Below are 20,065 nucleotides of genomic sequence, written 5' to 3' on the forward strand. Positions count from 1 at the left end.
CCTGAGATGGGCGTCCTAATTTCAATTATTGACAAAATCCCTAAACGTCCCCAGCTGCTCTCTACGATTTGGGCATCCCTCTTTCGATTATGGGTGGGGAACTATGGATGTCCCCAGCTGCTGTGTTTTGGACGCCCTATTTTCGATTATGGGTGAAAATTATAAACGACCCCAGCTGCTCTTCCGGTTTGGAAGTTTGCATTCCCTTTACTGGTACCTCTTCAAAACGGCTTTCTCGGTGCTTGCACTTTAGAGGTTTTTCTTTAGTATTACTACTACTACTTGACATTTCTAAAGCGCTACTAGGGTTACGCAGCGCTGTACAATTTAACATAGAAGGACAGTCCCTGCTCAGAGAGCTTACAATCTAAAGGACAAATGTACAGTCAGTCAAATAGGGGCAGTCAAATTGGGGCAGTCTAGATTTCCTGAAAGTGGTTAGGTGCCGAAAGCAACATTGAAGAGGTGGGCTTTGAGCAAAGATTTGAAGATGGGTAGGGAGGGGGCTTGGCGTAAGGGCTCAGGAAGTTTATTCCAAGCATAGGGTGAGGCGAGGCAGAATGAGCGGAGCCTGGATTTGGCGGTGGTGGAGAAGGGTACTGAGAGGAGGGATTTGTCCTGTGAGCAGAGGTTACGGGCGGGAACGTAAGGGGAAATGAGGGTAGAGAGGTAATGAGGGGCTGCAGACTAAGTGCATTTGTAGGTAAGAAGGAGAAGCTTGAACTGTATGCGGTATTTGATCAGATGCCAGTGAAGTGACCTGAGGAGAGGGGTGATATGAGTATATCGGTTCAGGCGGAATATAAGACGTGCAGCAGAGTTCTGAATGGATTGAAGGGGGGATAGATGGCTAAGTGGGAGGCCAGTGAGGAGTAGGTTGCAGTAGTCAAGGCGAGAGGTAATGAGAGCGTGGACAAGAGTACGGGTGGTGTGCTCAGAGAGGAAAGGGCGAATTTTACTGATGTTAAAGAGAAAGAAGCGACAGGTCTTGGCTATCTGCTGGATATGCGCAGAGAAGGAGAGGGAGGAGTCGAAGAAGACTCCGAGGTTGCGGGCAGATGAGACGAGGAGGATGAGGGTGCCATCAACTGAGATAGAGAGTGGAGGAAGAGGAGAAGTGGGTTTTGGTGGAAAGACGATAAGCTTGATCTTGGACATGTTCAGTTTCAGGTGGCGGTTGGACATCCATGCAGCAATGTCTAAGCAGGCCGATACCTTGGCCTGGGTCTCTGCGGTGATGTCTGGTGTGGAGAGATACAGCTGGGTGTCATCAGCATAAAGATGATACTGGAAACCATGAGATGAGATTAGTGAGCCCAGGGAAGAGGTGTAGATTGAAAAAAGAAGGGGTCCAAGGACAGATCCCTGGGGAACTCCAACAGAGAGCGGGATGGGGGTGGAGGAAGATCCATGAGAGTGTACTCTGAAGGTGCGGTGGGAGAGATAGGAGGAGAACCAGGAGAGGACAGAGCCCTGGAACCCAAATGAGGACAGTGTGGCAAGAAGTAAATCATGATTGACAGTGTCAAAAGCGGCTGATAGATCAAGGAGGATGAGGATGGAGTAATGGCCTCTGGATTTGGCAAGGAACAGGTCATTACATACTTTGGAGAGTGCTGTTTCTGTCGAGTGTAGAGGGTGAAAACCGGATTGAAGCGGATCGAGGATGGCATGAGAGGAGAGAAAATCAAGGCAGCGGCTGTGAACAGCACGCTCAAGTATTTTGGAGAGGAAGGGTAGGAGGGAGATGGGGCAGTAGTTGGAGGGACAGGTACGGTCTAGTGGTTTTTAGATCATGGGGTGGTATTTTTAAGCGTTTTTACCTTCAGTTATAGTAAACCTTGTTTTTGCCACTGTATGCTTTTGTAGACCTGTTTGGTTTTTTCGGTCTAATTTTTTTTTTTGGGTGGGGGGATACCTTTTGGCCAATTCTTAAAGATAACTGGTGTGTGGGCTGTGTACCTTTCCTTTCAAAACGTTTCTGGCTGGGTGTTAGCTGGCAGTTTAGCATATAATCTGCATTTTCTGCATCTGACCAACTCTCCATCCTCTACTCTCCAGGAGCTGCTTGCTATGTTTGATGCAGTCCCTCACTGACCCCCATTCTCTCTCCTTAGTTGAAGCAGCCAGCCTCTTGCCCCTTGGAGCAAACAGATTAATGTTCTTTTTGGCAATTTCTGGAACCACAAAGTTCAAGGTAAGCTCAGACCTCTCAGCCACCTCTTCTCCTTCTGCTATGTAGGTGCTAAACAAACACTTCTTGCATCTTGCACTGCAGCTGGTCAACAGGATTGCAAGGGCCAGCAGTGGACTCTAATACACTGGACTATGATACTGATGATTGTTTCTACCCAGTTCATTGTACAGATGTTTTGTTCTCTATTGGACACACTCAGTTGTGTCTGCCTGTGGGGGTGGGGGAGGGGAAGAGGCCCTGAGAATGGATGTGTGCATCCCTCATGGTCAAGGGCTCCTCATTCTCTCTATGTTCTCTGCATTCAAATCTTACCTCTATTTTCACCATTCTGCATTTGAAACGCTGAAAAGTGACTCAACAACACAAATTACTAAAGTGCAATCCGATTTAACAAATTTAAAAACTACAACTTTGGTTAAAGATAATTTATTAATAGCTCAAAAAATTGAACAAATTGAGAATTACAACAGGAGATTAAATTTGAGAGTTCTAAATTTTCCAGTTATCCCAGGAATATCAGCGCTAGAATTATTTAAGAAGTATTTGATAGAAATTCTTCATTATTCACCACCCACTTTGATACCCCCAATTAATAAAATCTACTATCTACCGATTCCTTTGAAAAATATGGGTGATAAGGAAGATACGGAGACGCAAGTGCAACCACAAGAGGAATTAAATGTATCATTAGACATTTCAGCACTTCTGGAACAATCCATAACTGAAATAAAGACTCGAAGTACATTACTAGTATCATTCGTCTTTGAACAGGACTTGAATTCATTAATGAGAATTTACTTTAAGAATACATTGACTCACTTCTGTGGGGCCAGGATATGGATATATCCAGAAGTGATCAAAGCAACTCAATATAGGAGGAAACTATTCCTGGCTTTAAGAGAAGATACTAAGTCTATTGGTGCAAAATTCCTTCTCTTATACCCATGTAAATGCATTATCTATCATACTAACAAATATGTTTTTTTGAGCCTGATCAACTTAAATATTTTTTGGATCATAAAAAATTAACCAGTTACTATTGTATAGATGAGCTATATCATAATATGTGCTTTTCAGACCAAGCCATATTGCCTCTTATATTTTTCTAATGATTAACTCCTTCTCAATGACCCCGTCCCTCTTTTTCTTTAATACTGTGGTCTGAGGTAGAGCTAAATTTATTCCTTATATAACTTTATTGAGTTAATTGATATTTAATGTTTCCTTGGTATATATAATTTCTATGTTTATATGGATCTGAATGTTCTAGCTCTATTTTTCTGAACACAAGTTGGATTGCTTGTAAATTGTTAATCTTTCAATTAAAAAAAAAAATGCTTATTTTAGAAGCTCAGTTCGGGTTTTAGACATGCAGTGTAAACGTCCAAATCCCAATTTTACAAAGCCAGAATATAGACAAATAGAAATCTACAACATGCTCATGGCAAGGGAGTGTGGTCTGTGCAAGTTTTGGGTGGGTCTAAAAATAAATGTGTACTCCCCATTTCAGAAGGGGAATGCAGTTGTTTATCCAAAGAGATCAATGTCAGAATTTACACCTGCTATTCAGGAAGTCTGGGTTTAGAGAAATGCTCCTATTAATCAGCTCTCCACTACAGGGATTAAGGGAGGTTATCCCCTTAATTCCCCAGTGGTTGATGTCCCTGCCACCCTCCCAAAAGCAAAACTTAGAAGGGATACCAGCCTCTGTGACAGCTCCAGGAAAAATAAATGTTTAATGTTTCTAAAATGGCTGATTTTGGAGTCCTTTTACTAAGCCGAGCTAAAAAGTGACTTAGCATATGGTTTTCCCGGCCAGGGCTGCCGAGGGGGGGGGGGGGGGGGGGGGGAGCAGGGGGCAAAATTCCCCGGGCCTGGGACTCCAAGGAGGGCCTGGTGCCGGGGTCGCTCGCCCTCTCCTGCTCCCAGGCCGCCAGCGCCACAGTCCCCAGTCTCTACCTACCTACCCTCAGCTCCCTTCTGTCTGCTATCCGACCACCTTCATTAAAAAAAAAAAAAAAATCTCGAAATCGGCATTGCAGCACCTCCTGTGTGAAAGCGGCAGATCGCCTCGGGCAGGCCTTCCCTCACTCTGTCCCGCCCTCACGGAAATAGGAAGTTACATCAGAGGAGGGTGGGACAGAGTGAGGGAAGGCCCGCCCGAGGCGATCTGCCGCTTTCACACAGAAGGCGCTGCGCTGTCGATTTCGAGATTTTTTTTTTTAAATGAAGGTGGTCGGATGGCAGACAGAAGGGAGCTGAGGGTAGGTAGGTGGAGACTTGGGACTGTGGCGCGGGCGGCCAGTGACCAGAAGAGGAAGGCGGCAGCAGCAGCAATTGGGGAGAGGTGAGGGTGGGGGTGATCCCTGTGGGGGGGCGCCCTTGCCCCGGCTCAGTCTCTTGGCGGCCCTGTTCCTGGCCATTTATTAGCACAGCCAAATTTCTAATTTTGCCATTAATGACCATGAGCTAATTTCCAAATTAGTGCGCAACCATTATCACCTGAGCCCTTACCACCTCCTATTTAGTAGGTGGTAAGGGCTCACATGCTACTCGTGCAGTAATCTGGAGCACATAGCAAAGTGCCCACACTGCCCAGTTACCGCTGGGAACACCTACTGCCTGCCCCCATACTAGAAAATAAAAATGATTTTCTTGCGTGGGAAACAGCACGTGGCAAAAGCAGAACTATCGTAGGGCACCTGGTGGTAGAGGTGTTTTGTCATGGGCTACCCAGGCGGTAGCCCTACTGCGCTTTCATAAAAGGGACCTTTGTTTCATCATGTGCTCATTTTAATCTGTTGATCTTTTAGACAACTATTTCTAAAGTGGATGTTCCAGCTTACTTAAGAACATAAGCATCGCCATACTGGGACAGACGAAGGTCCATGAAGCCCTGTATCCCGCTTTCAACAGTGGCCAATTCAAGTCACAAGTACTTGGCAAGAGCAACCAGCCCATAAACTTCCATTGCTCCAAGTACTTTAGAACAGGCTCTACACTGATATATCCTGTTCCAAAAATACTAGCTGGAACTTCAGATGTCTCGACCTGGGCATCTCAGTTCTGATGTGTACATCCTTTCTAAAATGCTGCAACACATACTCTGCAACATAGGCAGCCGAGACCCCTCGGGCCTACTGGTATTCATGATATTGAAATAATAACAGGTCACAGTATTTCTTAACATGGCACAACTTGCCCGCAGCTTTATTTTAAATACAAACAACACTACCCTGGGTATACCCAAGCCAATCAAACCTTCTGGCTTACTAGCCAACCTTTTGGCTTACTAGCCAACCCAGTACACCGCCATTAGCAAGACTGACCAATCATATACAGAGCTCCCCACCGCACAGCAAGGGAGCTCAACCGTAAGCTCAGCTGTCCAAGCTGCCTAGCTTACTCCTCAGGCTTGGGTACCCCGCCAAAGCTGCGACATAATACATACATATTCATTTCCACATTCATTCGGGAGGGGGGGCTGGGTGCAGGTTGATGCCCGGACGCCAGGAGAGGATGTCCGGGCTCCGCCCTGGGGTTACACCCCCGGGAATTCTGCTGTAAACTGTGTATTTCCCAAAACTGGATGGCAGTAGTCGTGCCAAGTATTGGGAATATACTACTGAACACCGGGGGTGATGCAGGATCAGTAACCATGTCTCCCGTCCTCTAAGGGCAGGAGAGGAAAATAAACTAGATTTAGGATTGTTTCCAAAATTCTATAGGAGACCAAGAAACCAAACAGTTTTTCTTTTGTTAAACAAGGTAACAGAATTTATTTAGAAATAATTTCCCTTCTTTTGTAATAAAGTAACAAATATATGCTCTTTTTCAGTAAAACAATTTTTAACTACGTATCACTTTAAATAGTATTTGTAATAAATAACCCTTTGACTTTCTTTCTCTTTGTAGATCCCCTCTGTCATCTGAATAAAATGATTATCAGATAAGTACTTTTCCTCAATTTACAAATTTCATAACTGAACATAAAGTTTCTCTTTTCGTTTACCAGAATCTTTAAGTGTTTGATTCTTTGTGCCCTTTTTCTATTTCTTTCAGGTACCTTCACATGTGTATCAGCGTTCACTTTGAAATAAGGTAAGTACCCCTTTATTTTTTTATTTTGCTTTCCCTATCCAAGTTTAGTTGGATTTTCTCTGTCCTTCTCAATTTCTTCCTAGTTACTAACAAAGTCACTTAGCTGTTCTTGACTCAGTCGTGCTGCGTACTCTTTCTTGCGGTGGGGCCCGTGATGTCTTCTGGATTTCATCAATCGTTTCTTGTTCCGAGCTTCTTCCAAAACCCTTTCTCCTTAGCTCATTTTTGAAGAACCCCACTAGTGAAACAGGTTGACTGTGGCCAAATAACTTTTTCAAAATAAAATTAAATAAAATTCCCTCTCTTCCAGGGCTTAAGCTATTTTTTATTGCCCTGCGTTAAGACAGTGTGACTGGCAAGCCTTGCATCACTGCACTTCTTCAGCATTCCATGCCCAGCACCATTCACCAACATTCTATTTTACAGCATTCCATACATCCACTCACTTCACCAAGGTGCTTTTCCTTTTAACAGTTATTTTATTCTTTAAAATCCCTTCCCTTACTCTCACAATGCTTCAATTGTACATTCATTTAATCTTCCATGCCTGCTTCCCCAAAACCACACTCAACTAATACCAAAACTCCCAATTTCAGTAAAATTTTAATTAACTCCCCTCTCAACAGCACATCCACCCTCACCTTAACCACAGTACACTCACTGCTACTCAAATCCCTACAAAAATACCTCTACTACTTTAAACTACCCCTTCCTCGCTCCCACTCAGCACAGCTCATTCACTCACTCTGGCTGTCCGTCTCACTCTGGCAACTGTCAGCAACCTCCGTCACCTAGGAAACCGGACTTTGGCTTGCGATTCCGTGCCCCACAAGCCAATTACCAGTCCCTTTAAAGATTCTAAATTTCTTTGCTGACCAACGGAATGTTGGCCAGCGCTGCTCCATCTCCATTTTAAATACTGTTTTACCCATAGAAATCAATGGGAAAATCATATATTTAAATAAAACTCTATTAAACTTTAGCCCAATTACCCCAAAATCTCCCTACACATTAAACTCATACCTAATAACGGTATTCTAATTTTAATTTTCAAAAATAACCAATTTTAAGTGTCCGCTCAACATTTCCTTACCTAAAACCCATTTTAAATTTCCAAATGTAATCAAAATACACATCAAAAATTAACTTAACTCAACATTTGCCTACCCCGTCAAATTAAAAACTTTACCTCTTTAAGAACCCCTATAAAATGACCCCCCTTAAAAACATCCCCTAAAAATATTTAAATTCCAAAACTAACCCACTAGAAAAATCCACAAAAATACCCCGAACCCAAATCTGAAAACGGAATTTAAATCCAACAAATTCCTGATTTTTTAAAAATAAAAGTCCCAATTTTCACATTTTTAAAAATAAACTTCATAAAATTTTGGGCCAAATGACCCCTTACCTTAACCAGGAATTTTCCCACACGTGATGACAACCAGCGGATCCGGTCCCGCTGCTCTCCTTTTCAAAACGGAGGTAAAATTAAAAAACGCCCGAAAACCGCCATTTTGCCTGGAACTCTGGTCTAAAATCGAGGCCCAGGCTTCTAGGCCCGACTGGAGCTCCAGCCAAAATGGATTTTTGCGCGCTCCCGATTCATTCATCAGGCGCGCGCCTCACGGGTGCGCACCCGCACGTTCTCCTCTTCTCGCCGCAGGCCACAAACCTCTCTCCAGCCCAAAAATGAGATGGGAATGCCCCCATCTCACCTTTACGTCCTGGGGACGTTCCTGATCATCCCCGGGCCACCAAAAATTCCGCAGCTGTCTTCCAGCACGCTCTGGCCGTCCCCCACGGCCGCGAAAAATGCCTGGCGAGCCCACCAGAGCCCAATCAGCCCTCAGAACATCCCCGACACTCCTTCCAAACAGCAACACCGACCCGATGAGACCGCCAACGCCAGCGGTGCCCCAACCACCACAACACACCCGGAGACGTGCCCAACCATCCCCGAGCCACCAGAAATAGTGGCGCTGCCTTTCCCAGCTTCTGCCCGGGATTCTTCTTTCGTCTTCTTCCCGCGGCGCCACAAACCCGCTGCTAGCCTCCAAAACAGGCCCTGAAACCTACGGGACAGTCCGGTCACTCGTAGAACGCCGCAGAAAACCCCCCGGACTTCCCCCGAAGGCCGAAACAGCAACACTGCTTCCTCCCGCGTTCCCTCTTGCAACGCTCCTCTCCGGAACACCTCCTGCAGCCCCAAACCTTCCCGGCCCAAACAGGACCTGAAGACAAACACAGCGCTGCTTCCTGCAGCGTATCTCTCCTCCCCTGCCTTTCACCTGGCTCTTCAGGCCCTCCGGACCCCAGGTAAGTATTTTTTTTTCTTCTTTTCCTTCCCTATATTACACACCCACCTCAGCGGGATGCTACTGTGCGGCGGAAAAATGTTAATGGCGGCTCCGTGCACCCCGGGGGGGAGGGGGGCACTGCACCTTGCTTTCAACCCAAGTTAAACTATACTGTCAAAGTCAAGTGAAGTGCTTGCAAAAGATCCTTAACAGACCAAGGAATCTCACAGCAGCAGTTCTAGCCCCAGCCTGGCCCATTCTTTTGTTCTGCAATTTCCTCCTTCATTTGCAAAACAAGTGCAAAGTCATGCATTTTGTGAGCAAATGGCAATAGAGGGGTGAAGGAAAGGGGAAATACTGGGAGTGCACCAACAAGGACCACACAATGAGATGGCTGTATCGATTTTATTTATTTATATTCATCAAATTTATAACCCACTTACACCTAAGTGGCTTACAGATAAAGCATACATAAAACTAAAACACACAACAGCTCAAGATAGATAAAACCTACAAACAAAAAAAGCAGAGAAAGAGACAGTGAGAGAAAATGGAAGCCAGTGTGCTCAGAACCAGCTGAAGAGAAGGTGGTAATGACCTCACTTAGAGGCAGATGCAGCAACCAAACGTAAAAAAATCTAAATCGTTAAAGTCCCTAACGATTTTAAAATAACGAAACATGCACCAAAAAAAAAAGTCACACATGCTGAGATCGGTAGTGAAACGTACAATGTATCAAAGAATCACAATACACATCGTTAATCGGCCCCCAAATCATGCGCAGAGCAGCCAAGCGTTATGTTAGCTGCTCTGCGCATGCCACAAACAGTCAAAACACAGTCAAATCGCAAGCACATGGCTCCCAAATAAAAACAAAAATAAAAAAAAAGGGTCGGGAGGGGGCAAGGGCGCTCATCAGGAGCGTCCTGTACAGACGGCTTTGCCCCCCCCCCCGCTGCTCCCCACTTTCCGCCGCTCCCCCACCCCGAAAAAGCAAAATTCTAGCAGCCCCTGCCCCCTCCCCACTTTCCGCCGCTCCCCCCACCCCGAAAAAGCAAACTTCTAGAAGCCCCTGCCCCCTCCCTTCCTCACTACTCTGTCACCTCAGCTCCGCCTCCCGACATCCTCCGTCCGCGCCCCGCCCCCTTTGGGGGTCGTCGCCGCCATTCCCCTCCTCCATCGGGCCCCCCTTCCTCTTACCGGGCCCGTGCAGCGCCTCTCTCCTCTGTCCGAAGGCGCTGCACGGGCAAGAAGAACGCTGAATCAGCTGATGCCTGCCTTCGCCTAGCTTCGATAGAGCGTCTTTCTCCTCCTGGGCCCGCCCCTGTCTGACGTCAGTAACCTACGTAGGTTACTGACGTCAGACAGGGGCGGGCCCAGGAGGAGAAAGACGCCCATCGCGAAGGCAGGCATCAGCTGATTCAGCGTTCTTCTTGCCCGTGCAGCGCCTTCGGACAGAGGAGAGAGGCGCTGCACGGGCCCGGTAAGAGGAAGGGGGGCCCGATGGAGGAGGGGAATGGCGGCGACGACCCCCAAAGGGGGCGGGGCGCGGACGGAGGATGTCGGGAGGCGGAGCTGAGGTGACAGAGTAGTGAGGAAGGGAGGGGGGCAGGGGCTTCTAGAAGTTTGCTTTTTCGGGGTGGGGGGAGCGGCGGAAAGTGTGGGGGGGGGGGGGCAAGGCCGTCCGTACAGGACGCTCCTGATGAGCGCCCTTGCTCCCTCCCGATCCTTTTTTTATTTTTATTTTTTTATGTGTTTTCTGAGGTCCTTTGGACCAATCACAGCACTTTTAGCTCTGCTAATGCGCTGGGATTGGCTCAAAGTTTGTTTATTTTTTCACTTAACACTTTTTCCTGCCACGGAGCTGTCCTAACGAGAGGTCCAGACCTCTCGTTAGTTTTCCTGCCTTTTTCCTGCGTAAAGGCAATCGGAAAAGGTTAGTGCATGTCGTTTCAATGGGGTTTTCACACTAATTGCTCATCTCCATTCCGTTTTCGTTAGCTGCTACTGTCGTCGGAAAATAGGCTTAAGTGCATGGAAAGGATAGGAAATTCTTCCCTGAGGGCTCATTTAACGATGAAAAACGTTTAGTGCATCTACCTCTTAGAATACTGTGTCCCACACTGGAAGCTGTACTTTCAAAACAGGGGTTCTGAACCCACTCCTCAGAACACAGCTAGTCAGTCAGGTTTTCAGAATACCCACATAAATATACATGAGATAGATTTGCATAGAATGGAGGTAGTACATGCAAATCTCCTTCATGTATATTCATTATAGGTGTCTGGAAAACGTGACTGGCTAGGTGTGTTCTAGGGGTGAAATCTCCTATCATAAATGAGGTTGGGGTTGAAACCTAATGGTTAGTGCAGTGGGCTGAGAACTTAGGAAACTGGATTAAATTCCCTCTGCAGCTCCTTGTGACCCCTGGGCATGTCACTTTATGATTCAACATTTTTATTGATGACAACACATAAAGAATCCATCCAATAATATACAGGCATAGAATTCCAACAGTAAACATGTACTCACTAAGTTCAAACTCGTACTGTTCGTCATCAAACTTTTAACGTTTTATCCCCACCCCACCCCTCTATTACATGTGTAACTGGTCACCAATTAATGGTGATACTATCTAACAGATGTCAACATATTCAGAGTATATCTCTTGTATACTCAACCTAACCATCTATATATATAAAACTCACCCTCAATGTTCTGAAGACAGTGAAGTCAGTGAAGCCAAACCCTGACTTCCTTCAAAAAGGTTCAAAGGTTCGTGGTGGTGAAGCCACCAAAATCGCTCCGGGCCCCGCCCTCGAGGGCGGAACTAGGCACAACAACGAAGGGGTTGGCAGGGAGGGAGGCGGGGGGATGGGAAATCGCTACGGGCCCCGCCCTCGCGTCAAACGTCATGACACTGAGGGCGGAGCAATGCCACAACAACGAACCGGTTGGGGGGGGGTGTTGCCGACAATAACCTTGCTAGCGCCCGTTTCATTTGCTCAGAAAAGGGCCTCTTTTACTAGTATATCTATAACCTAAGAGACAAATCATCAACCTGCAACCCTTCCTCCCCTCCCTCCCCCCTCCCATCTTGTGTATCCCATAACTATCTCTTCCCTCAGACTTCCATGTATCTATTGAAACTGCAGCATCAATCCAAAGATCCCTGTTATGTACGATGGTGAGATCGCTCTCTTCAGCATCATTACTATTATGTTGAGATTCATCTTACACTTGGATGGTGCCTGGGCATGTCACTTTAATCCTCTATTGCTCCAGGTACAAATCTTAAATTGTGAGCCCACCAGAGAAAGTACCTGTACAATAAATGTAAACTACAGAAAGGCGGAATATCAAACCCATTACCTCTTTGACCGTAGCTGCTTCCCTTTCCTTTGGACAGCTGTGAGGTTCTGCCTTTGCAGCTGCTGTTGTCTCCATATAGGCTGTAACCTCCTAGGTTCTGTTTTCATCCCTTTGTGCTTAGCACTGTCTGTTCCTTTGTCTAGATGTTCTTAGCTATTCCGTTATTGGCAAACCACACTATAAACCGGCTATCTTCCAACAAATTGCAGCATACCAAATGAATCTAATACAAATAAATGAAATCTGGGATAGGTGCAGGGGGTTGAACAGACTAAATGACCCCATGTGCTGTCAAAATTCTGTGCTTCTCTTTATTTTATGTGACTGGTCAAAATAAACAAGTTTTCCCTGGTAGTACTGCTATAGGTGTAGCTTAAACATCTATTCATTGGGGGGGGGGGGGGGTCAAAATCATGAAACAGAAAAAAAAATCTAACCACCGACAAAGCACTGTCAGCATGAGAAAGGGAATAAGACATCAGAGTTTACAAAGAGCAGAAACAGTGACAGGAAGCTGACTGGTAGCTCTACAGAACACCATCCTAAACTGTCAAGAGGAAAAGACAGCTTATCTCAGTCTCCGCCCTGGCATGACACCAAAACTTCTGTCTCCTGAAAGCAAACACTGGTAAATGAGCATTCATTAGTATAAACTTGGACGACTGTCATACTAGAGGCAGATGAAACCATAGCTGTTGCACTTAGCTCCCTACAAAAAGAGAGAAGCCGAACCTCACACCATGCAATGTGAATGTAGCTACTGCTTTTCACTGGGGAGTCATGAGTCTACACATGCCCTGGGGTAAAAACCGGACTGACTCAGGCAGCCTGTTCCTCTCATATGGAGCCCATATGTGTATTATTACTAGGACAGATGTTTGTAGCAGGGAGTGGAGTTGGAACTGTGGAGGAAGAAATTTTGGATGGATAGAATCAGTAAAAATGTACTGCATTACTGACGCTAAATTGACTCCTGCTTCAAAATAAAAAAAACTTACAACAATACATGGTAAATTTACCATTTTATACTACATATTTTTTTTTATTCGGGTTCTTTGTTCAGACTTCAAATAAGTATATTTTGTGGTCCATTAGTCCTAATTTTGTACATAAAGAAATATCCTATGTTTCTGTGATTAATCAAATTTCTTTTAGATTTACTAAAAAACAACAAGGCAACTGATCTGCAAAATCCAACGTGGAAAGCAAACTAGCAGATCAGTATAATATCCAGAAAACTTTATTGAAGAGCCTCTGACAGCAGACTATCTATCGACTATCTGGCGTCACGCAGGATATGCTATTTTGAGCTGCTCGAGCTGGTTTTTTATGAAGAAAATTTCTTATATCCTTGTCCTGATAGATTATTTGATACCACTCTTATTCAAGAAAGATACAGACTAGCCCCTGATGCAGCCCTATTGTTGGGCGAAACACGGCCTGTGTTGGGCATTTGTCTTATACACGGTATCTTCAATAAAGTTTTCTGGATATTATACTGATCTGCTAGTTTTAGATTTACTATACACAATAGGAGTTGGACAGTAAAAAAATAGATTAGTCGAAGGTCTGGTGTACCGACTCCGCAGCCCTAGTTTGTAGTACTGTGAGTTTTTTTTTTTTTTTTTTTTAATCAAAGTGTACTGTAAGTACATAGTAATGCCACACTGGGAAAAGACCAAGGGTCCATCGAGCCCAGCATCCTGTCCACGATAGCGGCCAATCCAGGCCAAGGGCACCTGGCAAGCTTCCCAAACGTACAAACAGTCTATACATGTTATTCCTGGAATTGTGGATTTTTCCCCAAGTCCATTTAGTAGTGGTTTATGGACTTGTCCTTTAGGAAACCGTCTAACCCTTTTAAAACTCTGCCACGCTAACCACCTTCACCATGTTCTCCGAAAACGAATTCCAGAGTTTAATTATGCGTTGGGTGAAGAAAGATTTTCTCCGATTTGTTTTAAATTTACTACACTGTAGTTTCATCGCATGCCCCCTAGTCCTAGTATTTTTGGAAAGCGTGAACAGACGCTTCACATCCACCTGTTCCACTCCACTCATTATTTTATATACCTCTATCATGTCTCCCCTCGCCGTCTCTTCTCCAAGACCATGCCCTGGTCTTTGACAGTAGGATGAGTAATCTAGTATGTTTGCAAGTAATTATTTCAACTTGAATGGGGCTGCTGAGTGACCGCTCCCAGGGGGTCTTTTACAAAGGCACGGTAGCGTTTTTAACAGACAATAAACACTAGAGATGCCCATAGGGATATATCGGCGTCTCTAGCATTTAGCGCACACTTATTTTTAGCGCACGCTAAAAACGCTAGCGCACCTTTGTAAAAGATCCACCTAGTGAGGAGACCTTTGGCTTGTCCTAATGCACTGTGGTGTTTATAGTCTCTGCTCCTGCCATTTTGAAATGAGTAATAGGTAAAGGTCTGTACTTTCTCTGTCCTCACAATCTGTTTTTTTTTTTTTACCTGGGACAGGGACTTGCTGTGCTATAAATCAGGAGGGGGGGAGGGGACAAGGGTTGTGGCAATTCTGCTATAAAACATGACCAAAGTCTCACAAACAGGAACTCTGAATTTAAGCAAAGTTTACTCGGTTTTACAATGATCCACAAGGTACAAACGTATTTGTCAAGGGTGTCTCACTTTTTTCGTTCAGCCAGGTTTCAGTAGTTGGTATGCTATTAAATTTAATTAAGTATCTTGCTAGCCTACTTATTTTTCAAATGAACATCCCAAAATCGATTTCTTGAACACAAGGATGTTTTCCAATCAAGGTAAAGTACATGTAAATTTATTCAGGATATGAAATCATCTGGGTAACCTGCTGTCAGATAAGAATAGAAGGGATTTTGGCTTTAGCTCACTTTTTTGTTTTTAAGTTGTAGGTCAAGATGAGTTACATTCAGGTAATGTTTCCTGTCCCTGGAGAGTTTACATTCCAAGTTTGTACCCGAGGCAATGGAAGATTAAATGACTTGCCCAAGAACACAAGGAGCAGAATTGGGATTTGAACCCTGTTCCGGCGCTCTAACCATTAGGCTACTCCTCCACGCCACTAAAAGTGAGCCTACCTTGTTGTTGTTGGTTTTTTTTTAAATATATTTTTATTGTATAAAAGTCCACTGTGAAATAACAACATGTACATTATAATGATGTAACATTTCTTTACACTGTGAAATAACAACATGTACATCATTACAATGTACATGTTGTTATTTCACAGTGTAAAGAAATGCAGAATTCCCAGTGCATGCCCATTCACAGAATCTCACATGCCTTGCCTGAGCTGTCCTGAACATTTGATGTGGAAGGGTACAGAGCAATCTCAAATCTTTCTTTTCTTCAGAAAGTAGGATAAAAGGGAACTAGTTCCTCCTTCTTACTGACTAGGGGGATACAGTTCAGAAGTAACACAAAAGCACAGAAAAATGAAGAAACATAAAGACCATATGGTCGATCCACTCTACCTATCCATACCATCCACTATCCCTTCTTCTCCCTTAGAGAGCCTCTGTCCTTGTCCCAAGCTTTCTTGAATTCAGATGCAGTCTTCATCTCCACCACCTTGCTGGGAGGCCGTTCCATAAATTTAACATCCTTTCTGCGAAATAGTATTTCCTCTGGTTACTCCGGAGTCTGTCACCTTTCATCCAGATGATCAGCTGTTTCCAACCAGTTCATCCAACCCATCAATTCATTGCAATGATACAGTCTCATCCTGTCTCCTTTGTAGGTTCTCACAGATTAAGAAGGGTGTGCTTCAGCACCCTTGGAGGTTCTTGGTTAGCAGGCAGCCTGAAGACTGCAACCCTGGCAATTTTTATATTAATAATGTTCAACATTGAAAAATGCGAAAAACCCACAACTTGCTGTGTCCAGTGAGTCTTTGTTTCTAAGTAACAAGAACCGTGGAAGCATAAGGTGTAACTCTCTGGACATGTCGGTTATAAAGGGTAATACCCAGCCCTGACCCTCTATTTACAATATATAGTTTTCTCTCATGTTCTAGACTTTCTACCTTCATTGTCAGAATTCTGTCCTCTGATGTTACTGTAGGTCACATTGAAACCAATCATGTTGGGAAAATTTGGGATACAAATGTCAAATAAATAAATAAATAAATAAATACCGCTCCTCCTTTAGCACGAAATCAAAGCTATTTACAATAAAACACTAATAAACAAAAGAGCAAGAGGGGGTGGGAAAAGGTGAAAAATCTGGTTCTTTTGTAGTAGAAGCAGCCAGCCATAGTACCGCTAATCTTTTCCAGACTAGGCATCTGGAAAGGCCAATGAAATAGGCTTTTAGTCCTTTTTTTAAAATTAATCTCAGTTTGGATGGCCAAAGGCAATGCATTCCATAGGGCAGGGGCAAGATTTTAAAAAAGCTAATTGCCTTCTGGGATCTAGATGGGAAGAAGCCAACAGACGGATCAATACACGGTTGTGGTACTGGGAACATAAGCTTATGGATATGATAGAACTTCTGGGCATTATACACCAAACTGGCCGGTTAAGTAGCATTTAAGTGCTTAACCACGGATATTCAGCGGGAGACAAACCATAATCTCCTGCTGAATATCCCGGTTAGCGGCTACCTGGTTAGGCATGGATATTCAGCGCCAAACTAGCTATGCTGTGGTCAAAATAAACTGCTTAAATAGCAGGCCTATCTTCCACTGTTAAAAAGTTAATTACTTAATGCTGAATATTGGCACAGCCGGTTAACTTTCTAGCGACCAAAATAAACCTGAATATTCAATGCCAGTCGCCAGAAACAGCCTAGCATGGAATATCTGGGGGGGGGGGGGAGGGATCTGCGCCAATCATGGGACTTATGCAGGCTGCCTTCTGTGGGCTGAATATAGGTCCCCAAGTGTTGTGGTGATCAAAAATATGGATTTATACAAACAACTGATGCTAGCGTCACCATTTCAAAAGACAATTCGAAATCAGAAGATTTTCAGCTCTCTATTCCCTGTACTTGGATTTAAAATATGGAACTGCCTACCTATTGCCATCAGAACAGAAAACAGCTATCAGCTTCGGGAAGAAGTTAGAAACCTTTCTCTTCTCAAAGACTGCTTCATAACAATCCATTGACTTCTACCTCCTATTATCATCCATTATCCTTTCCTATAATGTTTTTGGTCTCATGCATTACACCAATGGCCTCTATTGTTCTCATACGTCACACTAACATTATCGGCTTTTGTCTCACCTACAATGTAAACTGCACTGAACCCCTGGAAGGGGGATATTAGCGGTATACAAGAATTGATTTTATTAAAAAAAAAAAAAGACTGCTGAGGATGACACTGTCTATTGCTGTCTACCGTTACACATGAAGAGATAAAAATGTACATGCTGTATATATGTGAACCTATGACAAGAATGCATAGATGAAGAGAGAGCACATGTACATGCCAAGTTTACAAGGCAGCGCTCCTTTGACTAGCTGTTGGATTCTCACAGTAATTACTTTTATATTAATAGGTTTTCTAATGCTTTGTTGAGCAGTGCTTTCATTATGAAGCCCCTTAGGTCAACTGTGCATGTAAATACAGCATGGCAGAGGTTATCATGATCAACTATGCTAATTCCTTCAAGACTTATGTGGAGTAGTGGGAACCTGTCTTTAACACTGGATTATTAGGAATCAACTAGAAAAGCTCTGCCAACTAGAAACACAGAATAAAGTGAAATATGTACAAAAGAAACTAGGCGCTAATGCTCCATTAAAAAAAAAGTGTATTTATTCTTCCTACCTTAATCAACCACACTAGATCTTATCTCACAAGGATGCTCTCAGGAGTAGAAGGAGATGCCTGCTCACCTACAGGCGAGTTTCATGTGTTTTTCATATTTAAAGTTATATTGCAAATAACTTTGATGGCTATTGTAGGATATGAACCATTTATAAATAAACTGCAAAGGCAGGAAAACTCCTGGGATGCAAGCACACTGCCTCCCTATGAGCCTGACCAAATTTAGCTCAGTTTATCTGACTGTAACTAGGAAATAACAACAGTGCTCCTTTCCCACAACTCTCTGGATGACAGTAAATGGGGCCGGTGCCACAAATATGCCATCACCCCAGGTGCCCAGGACAAAGCAGTATGCAAACTGCCCAGAAATGGATCTCCTTAAGAGGAGAAAGAAGCAGATTTAACAGAAAAGAAGTTGTCAAGAGCATTAAAAAGGCACAACACATTGGTTGGACAGATTAAAGCCTATTTAAGCCACACTACAACAGGAGGAAAATAAGCGAAGGGGAAACTTACTGTTAGAGAAAAAGGATCTGAAGACAAATGAAAACAAACAATTAATGGAAGCAGCTAATTAGACTTCCAGAATCCAGACTAATACAACATCACCAGGAGAGCTAAAACGTTTGCTATTTCTCTGAGCATGCAATGCAAGTCTTTTCAGGAACTCACGTTAAGGCCACTAAATCCTCCAGCTGGCTCCGTGCCAGACAGCCGAGCTGACATGTCGGGCTTCCCAAGCGTTGCTCATCATATCAAGAGCTCCTCCATCAATAAATAAAAGCCAGCAACTGTACTCCAGACACTTCAGGGCACAGACAACCGCGCAGCCTGTTACAGTAATGAAAAGCATACCGTGTGCCACCAGCAGACTAAGCGCCCCTGCATGCAACTGCTAAACCGCTTTCTAGGGTTTGGAACCCATCCGCCCATCTGTCACTGGCTGTACTGGCTGTCAGACAGACCATCCGTGGCGATCAACGGAGCCCTGGCTGAAGCAGAGCACACGCTTCGCTCTGGCTCATTCACCCAATGCCGCGTGTGTGTTCTGGTTTAACAGATGGGCTGTCTGCCCGGTAAAGTTCACAGCCAGACACACACACACACAGCAATGAGCAGCCAACCCTAGCAGAAGTTCAAAACCACACGCGAGCCCCCCCAATCCCAATCCTCCCCATGTCTTTAATGACAACTCACAGGGGGCTGCATGTGTGCAAGAGTGCCAGCGTGCAACTCATCCCCCGCCGGCTGCCCGGTACGAACTCACCCCGCTCAGCCGTAGCTCCTTCCGAGAAACGAAAACTGCAAAGCGTCCTGCTTTCAGGAATGTCAGGGTACCTGCATCTCTCCCGGCTGTCACCTCTGTCTCGCGCAGATCCTAGACAGTTCACAGTACACCGGCAAAGCAACTCTCCAGCGCTTCGAGAACCAGACCCGCCCCTGGCACGTGTACACTGCGCCCCCCGGGGCCAATCAGCGAGCGCCTAGGGCGGAGCCGCAGGGGAGGAGGAGGTGGCCCCCTGCTGGAAACGCTGCGACACTGCTGTGCCTAAGTTGCCTAACCCTCACTCTCCTCAACCTCAAGCAGTCCCGCAGTAAACGCGAGGTGGAAGGGAAGCAGATTGTACGCTTTCCGTTAGTGGCTCCCGCTTTAGTGTTTTCTGTGATCTAGTGCTGCTATTTCATACCTATACTAGGATTGCTCATTATTCATGTAGTGGTGGCTACTGTCATGATTGCGAGACTTTTGTTAGGGATACCGATTCTTTTAGTCATCCTAGTTTATTACAAATTATGAAATGTTTGGCGGTTTTTTTCCTCAGCATTTTTCACTCACCCAAGGCACCACAAAAGGGAGGGGTCCTGTCTCAGAACTCTGATATGGGAGGGTGGAGGGAGTAGGCAGGGGTACTCAGAAGACAGGTCAGGCAGTTGGCTCAAGAAAAAGAAAGCAACTCATAGTCCCAGGCTACATCATAGAAGAAATTAAAACTGCAAAAATTGGTTATACGGTACTCAGCAAAAAATGTTGCAGTTACATTATGTAACTGGAAACTCTAACCAGTGACTTTCCTAGACAGAAATATTTTTTTGGGGGGGGGGGGGCACGACATTTCTGTATATCATTACCCTCCTCCTCCACCTATAAATAAGCTATGTAAAATACTGTTAAACAAACCAAAAAAGTCCTAGTAGTCTTACAAACATAAAGAATCCCGCCCCCAAACTAGTTTCAGTCATCCAGTAAAACTACAATTGTACTTAACTAATTACTCTATTTATTTATTTCTCACATCTATATCCCACATTA

At 44.5% G+C, this 20,065-nt stretch overlaps 1 protein-coding gene across 3 annotated transcripts in view; it reads right to left on the minus strand.

Annotated features, from left to right (window-relative positions):
* The window catches only part of MARCHF3 (membrane associated ring-CH-type finger 3), a 203,206-nt gene extending 184,048 nt beyond the window's left edge, over nucleotides 1-19,158 (minus strand). Inside the window, exon 1 of one of the 3 annotated variants that reach the window (XM_030193574.1) lies at nucleotides 19,022-19,158. The gene's annotated coding sequence lies outside the window, so the exon portion shown is untranslated. Of the gene's footprint in view, nucleotides 1-18,426; nucleotides 18,583-19,021 lie in introns of those variants that run through there. The other 2 variants (XM_030193571.1, XM_030193572.1) reach the window with 2 other exon arrangements.
* Nucleotides 19,159-20,065: the final 907 nt, after the last annotated feature.

Source organism: Microcaecilia unicolor, chromosome 2 (genome assembly GCF_901765095.1).
Source record: "Microcaecilia unicolor chromosome 2, aMicUni1.1, whole genome shotgun sequence".
Taxonomy (NCBI): Eukaryota; Metazoa; Chordata; class Amphibia; order Gymnophiona; family Siphonopidae; genus Microcaecilia; species Microcaecilia unicolor.